This window comes from Tamandua tetradactyla, chromosome 2, assembly GCF_023851605.1.
Source record: "Tamandua tetradactyla isolate mTamTet1 chromosome 2, mTamTet1.pri, whole genome shotgun sequence".
Classification (NCBI taxonomy): domain Eukaryota; kingdom Metazoa; phylum Chordata; class Mammalia; order Pilosa; family Myrmecophagidae; genus Tamandua; species Tamandua tetradactyla.
The window spans coordinates 51,102,828-51,109,168 of NC_135328.1; the positions used below are offsets into that span (position 1 = coordinate 51,102,828).

General features: G+C 44.1%; 1 pseudogene; it reads left to right on the forward strand.

Annotated features, from left to right (window-relative positions):
- Nucleotides 1-1,463: 1,463 nt before the first annotated feature.
- LOC143656210 (sorbitol dehydrogenase pseudogene) lies at nt 1,464-5,753 on the forward strand (annotated as a pseudogene).
- Nucleotides 5,754-6,341: the final 588 nt, after the last annotated feature.

Genomic DNA, 6,341 nt, shown 5'->3' on the forward strand with positions numbered 1-6,341 from the left:
TGGAGGAGAGGGAAGGAGCAAATACTAGTGGAGCTGCCTTTCACCCTACTGGGTGAAATAAAATATATAGATAATGAAGTTCAGCAAGGATAAGATTTTTCATCTATGGTAGGTAGGTTCTGAATCAGACAATTGAGAGAAGGCACCCAAGGATGCTCACAGGATACATACATTTTAACCAGGCTCCCCAGGTGATGCTGATGCAAGGGGTCCAAGGCTCCACTTACTGAGAATACAGAGCACTGCCCTATCAGGAGTAAAAATCCTCAAGGTGATTCTCATTGCAGCCAGTCAAGTGAAGCAATAGACAACAGGTCACTTGTGCTGGTTTGAAAGGATGTATGGACCCTAGAAAAGCCATGTTTTAATCTAAATCCCATTTCATAATGGTAGAATAATCCCTATTCAATACTGTATGTTTGAATCTGTAATTAGATAATCTCCCTGGAGATGTGATTTAATCAATAGTGGTTGTTAAATTGGATTAGGTGATGACATGTCTCCACCTGGGTGGGTCTTGATAAATCTCTGGAGTCCTATAAAAGAGGAAACATTTTGGAGAATGGAGATTTGGAGAGAGCAGAGAATTCTGTAGCACCATGAAGCAGAGTCCACCAGCCAGTGTCCTTTGGCGATGAAGAAGGAAAACGCCTCCCGGGGAACTTCGTGAATCAGGAAGCCAGGAGAGGAAGCTAGAAGATGACGCTGTGCTCGCCAAGAGCTTTTCCGGATGAGAGAAAACCGTGACTGTGTTTGCCATGTGCCTTCTCACTTAAGAGAGAAACCCTGAACTTCATCGGCCTTCTTGAACCAAAGTATCTTTCCCTGGACACCTTTGATTGGACATTTCTATAGACTTGTTTTAATTGGGACATTTTCTCGGCCTTATAACTGTAAACTTGTAACTTATTAAATCCCCCTTTTTAAAAGCCATTCTGTTTCTGGAATATTGCATTCCGGCAGCTAGCAAACTAGAACAGCACCACTGGAAAATTATTTTCTCCTGATAACAGGTATCCTTTGAACTGCACTAACTGCTTCATTGGCCTTGAACACTTCCTCCCCCAGAGGTTGTCCTGGCTTGAAAACTCACCTCCTTCAGGTCTTTAGTCAAATGTCCCCTTCTCAGGCAGTCGGTTTCAACAGTGTGATGCTCACTCCCCTCCACTTGGCAGGGAGTTTCTTCTGTCTTGTTTACTGACATATTCTTTGTATTTACAACAGGATCTTCAAATAGTAGAAATAAGTAAAATTTTGTTGTGTGAATATTGAATAAACTGGCTGGAATCCAGTCCTTTGGGGGAAAACTGCTCCATCCCAGAAACAACAGTTTGCTCAACTATAAGGAACTTTCCATAGAGGGAAGAGGTCAGGTCCCACATACAGCCAGGCCCTCTCTCAGAGAAAGCCCTGTCTTTCTAGCCCCTTGTTGCAAGATCTTGAAGAAGGAATGATGAGTAACAATGCCCAGTGGGTAGACATGGAGAAAGGTTAACCAAAAGAAGCAACTTTCAACAAACTGGGTGTACTATAATTCCACTTTGCTGAAAGTGTAACCATTGGGTTATTCATTCTTTCAACATATCTATTGAACCCTTATACACAAATATTCATTCTTTAAACAGATATTTACTGAGCACCAACACTGTGCCAGCCCTGGGTCTTGGTCCTGGGAATTTGATGGTGAACAAGACAAGGACTCCTGCCTCCATGGAGCTCATAATCATATAGGCATAGAGAATTTTCTGGAAGTTGCGCACCAACTCTATTAATGGAATGTAGGATTTTTTAGAGGGACCATGATTGTATCTTTAATACCAATAATATTATCAACCAATTAGAAAAGCAGAGGTAGGTCTAGCAGAGAGGCAGAAGGATATAGCCTTCAGGAGTGCTGAGCACAGATTGGATCTGTGGTTCTGAATTCCTTCACTGTGTATTCTCGTGTCAGTCATTTCACCTTTTTATGTCTCAATTTCTTCATCTGTAAAGCAGGGAAAACCATAGTGCCAAAACCTTTGGCCCATTTCAGGATTAGGTGAGACAAGGTATAACTGCTTGTTTTAGTTTGTTAAAGCTGATGAAATGCAATCTACCAGAAATGTGCTGGCTATTTTTTTGTACGCTGTGTGGCGGGTGTCACATTTCATTATTTTTCCATGTGAGTATCCCGTTATTGCAGCACCATTTGTTGAATTTTTGTTAGTTTGTTTTGTTTTGGGGGGGAAGTGCATGGACTGATAATTGAACCCGGGTCACCTGCATGGAAGGCGAGAATTCTACCACTGAACTGTCCCTACACCCCCTGTGCTGGTTTGAAAGGATGTATGGACCCTAGAAAAGCCATGTTTTAATCTAAATCCCATTTTGTAAAGGCAGAATAATCCCTATTCAATACTGTATGTTTGAATCTGTAATTAGATAATCTCCCTGGAGATGTGACTTAATCAAGAGTGGTTGTTAAACTGGGTTAGGTAGAGGCATGTCTCCACCCATTTGGGTGGGTCTTGATTAGTTTCTGAAGTCCTATAAAAGTGGAAACATTTTGGAGAATGAAGGAGATTCAGAGAGAGCAGAGAATGCTGCAGCACTACGAAGCAGAGAGTCCACGAGCCAGCTACCTTTGGAGATGAAGAAGGAAAATGCCTCCTGGGGAGCTTCATGAAACTGGAAACCAGGAGGAAAAGCTAGCAGATGATGCCGTGTTCACCATGTGCATTTCCAGATGAAAGAGAAATTGTGACTGTGTTCGCCATGTGCCTTCTCACTTGAGAGAGAAACCCTGAACTTCATCGGCCTTCTTGAACCAAGGTATCTTTCTCTGGATGCCTTTGATTGGACATTTCTATATACTTGTTTGAATTGGGACATTTTCTTGGCCTTAGAACTGTAAACTAGCAACTTATTAAATTACCCTTTTAAAGAAGCCATTCTGTTTCTGGTATATTGCGTCCTGGCAGCTAGCAAACTAGAACAACCCCCTGTGCTGGCTTTTACAATGGGATTTATTAACTCACAAATTAATAGTTCTGAGGCCATGAAGATGTCCAAATCAAGACACCAACAGGTGATGCTTTCTCCCCAAAGACCAGCTACCAGCAATCTGGGTCTCCTTGTCATATGGCAACACACACAACGATATCTGCTGGTCTCTCTCTTCTCTCCTGGGTTTCATTGCTCCCAGCTTCTGGCTTCAGTGGCTTCCTCTGTTTCTGTGGTTTCTCTCTGTTTTCTGTGTCTTTCTCTCTCAGCTTCTCTATGTTTCTCTGAATTTCATCATCTTATAAGAGGATTAAGACTCACCTGGAACATGACTCAACTGAAATAACCTAATCAAAAGCCCCACCCACACCACCTGTTGTAGTTTGCTAGCTGCCGGAATGCAATATACCAGAAATGGAATGGCTTTTAAAAGGGGAAATTTAATAAGTTGCTAGTTTACAGTTCTAAGGTCAAGAAAATGTCCCAATTAAAACAAGTTTACAGAAATGTCCAATCTAAAGCATCCAGGGAAAGATACCTCAGTTCAAGAAGGCTGATGACGTTCAGCATTTCTCTCTCAGCTGGAAGGGTACATGGCAAACACGGCGGCGTCTGCTGGCTTTCTCTCTAGTCTTCTTGCTTCATAAAGTTCCCCGGGAGGCATTTTCATTCTTCATCTACACAGGGCGCTGGCTGGTAGACTCTCTGCTTCATGGTTCTGAAGCGTTCTCCTCATTCTCAAAAGGAACTCTCTGCTTCTCATGGCTATGTCATTCTGTCATTATGCTTTGCTCTCTCAGAATCTCGTGGCTTTCTCTCTTGTTGTTCTCTAGCTTTTTCCATAGTACTTCTGCTTTTAAAGGATTCCAGTGAAATCCATCAAGACACATCTGGAATGGGTGGAGACATGCCTCCACCTAATCAAGTTTAATCCCCACACTTGATTGAGTCACATTCTCCATGGAGATAAGCTAATTAGAGTTTCCAACATTCAGTTGGAAACTAGGGATTAGAAGAAACCATTGCTCCCACAAGGTTGATTAGGATTAAAACATGGCTTTTCTAGGGTACATAAACCTTTTCAAACCACCACACTACCCAAACCATAACACTGTACTTGGCACATGGAAAGCTCTCTATAGGTATTTGCCTTGTGGCCTTGAGTGCATCCTGCCACCTCTCTAGTATAGATACTATTGTCATCACCCCCATTTAACAGGTGAGGAAACCAAGACTCATCAACATGAGGTCATTTATCCAAGTTCTCATAATGAGAAAGGGCCAGGGCTGGGATTCAAACCCAGGTTGTCAATGCCCTTTGGACTATTTTGGCTTGCACAGGAAGCATAAGGCATGGTCCTAAATGAAAAAGAAGAAAGATGCATTCCCAACCTACAGACCCTAGCATGGATCTGGTGAGTGGAGTAGAGAAAGCCCATCTCTCAGCAGACTCCTGAGAGACACTTCACTTACTTTTATAATCCAAGGTCAATTGCCTAAACTTTGTAAATTTTAGCATGAGATCCAGATGTACTTCTTACATACAATGCAATCACATAAAAAGTTAAAAATCTTATCTGAGAGCTACCGAAGTCCTGTGGACTCCATCATCAACCCCAGAGGGAGTGAGCAACATGGCGGTGGCAGCGGCGGCCCAGCACAAGAATCTCTCCTTAGTGGTGCATGGAGCTGGAGATCTGCGCCTGGAGAACTTCCTCATTCCTGAACCAGGCCCAAATGAAGTGCTGCTGAAGATACATTCAGTTGGAATCTGTGGCTCAGATGTCCACTATTGGCAACATGGTTGAATTGGAGATTTTGTTGTGAAAAAGCCCATGGTGCTGGGGAATGAAGCTTCAGGAACAGTTGTAAAAGTGGGATCACTGGTAAAGCATCTAAAACCAGGTGATCGTGTTGCCATTGAACCTGGTGCCCCCAGAGAAACTGACGAGTTCTGCAAGATTGGCCGATACAATCTGTCCCCATCTATCTTCTTCTGTGCCATGCCCCCAGACGATGGGAAACTCTGTCGCTTCTACAAGCACAATGCAGACTTCTGTTACAAGCTTCCTGACAACGTCACCTTTGAGGAAGGGGCCATGATTGAGCCTCTCTCTGTGGGGATCCACGCCTGCCAGCGAGCTGGAGTCTCCCTGGGGAACAAGGTCTTTGTGTGCGGAGCTGGGCCGATTGGACTGATCACTTTGATCATAGCCAAGGCAATGGGAGCTGCTCAAGTGGTGGTGACTGATCTGTCTGCCTCTCGGTTGTCCAAAGCCAAGTAAGTAGGGGCTGATCTCATCCTTCAGGTCTCCAAGGAGAGCCCTCAAGAAATTGCCAGCAAAGTAGAAGATTTGCTAGGATGCAAGCCGTAAATCACCATTGAGTGCACAGAGGCAGAGGCTGCCGTCCAGGCGGGCATCTATGCCACCCATTCTGGTGGGAAACTGGTACTTGTGGGGCTGGGCCCTGAGATGACCACCGTGCCCCTCGTGCACGTGGCAATCCGGGAAGTGGATATCAAAGGCGTGTTTCACTACTGCAATACGTAGCTGATGGCAATTTCAATGCTTGCATCCAAGTCTGTGAATGTTAAACCTTTAGTCACCTATAGGTTTCCTCTGGAGAGAGCTCTGGAGGCCTTTGAAACATCCAGAAGGGGGTTGGGGTTGAAGGTCATGCTCAAGTGTGACCCCAACGACCAGAATCCCTAATGTTAATTGGGCTCTGCCCTCATCCCCACCCTCTCAGCATCTTGGGGGCTGAATCACTGGGCAGAGGTGGGCTTTGATGCTGAAGTTTCTTTTGAATGGTGACAGTAATTGAAATAATTTATTAAAAATAGAGAGCCTTATGCAGGGGAGGAGGTGTTCCTTAAAAACACTAGTAGGGATAGTTTGGGGGAAACTTGTAGTCACAATGACCTGTTCATGTTAAACAAAGTTCATCAAGTACAGCTGCATTTGACAGGCAGGTGCTGAGACTCCCCTTCTTTCCTGAGTGCCTTAGTTAAGCAAGGAGGGCAGTTGGTTCCTGCTCCAATCGTGAATGTGGGCAGGTGCAGCATGGAGCTGAATTATGAGGAGACAACTTCATCAAGACTTAATTGGCCCAGAGGCTGATTTTCATGAATATCTGCCACCCAGAGTCTGTCAAGAGTTTTACTTTAGAGTACGGTGTCTCTGGAAATAAGTGCTATTTGATTTGATGATAAAAGGAAAATAAGAAAAGAGCCTGGCCTTCTTAGGTCTAGCATAATTGAGAAACCAATCAATCCAAAATTCTACGTGAGATCTGACCAGCTGGCATTCCCCAAATGTGGAAATAGGGGCCTTCTCATCACTGCCTGAAGATTGCCT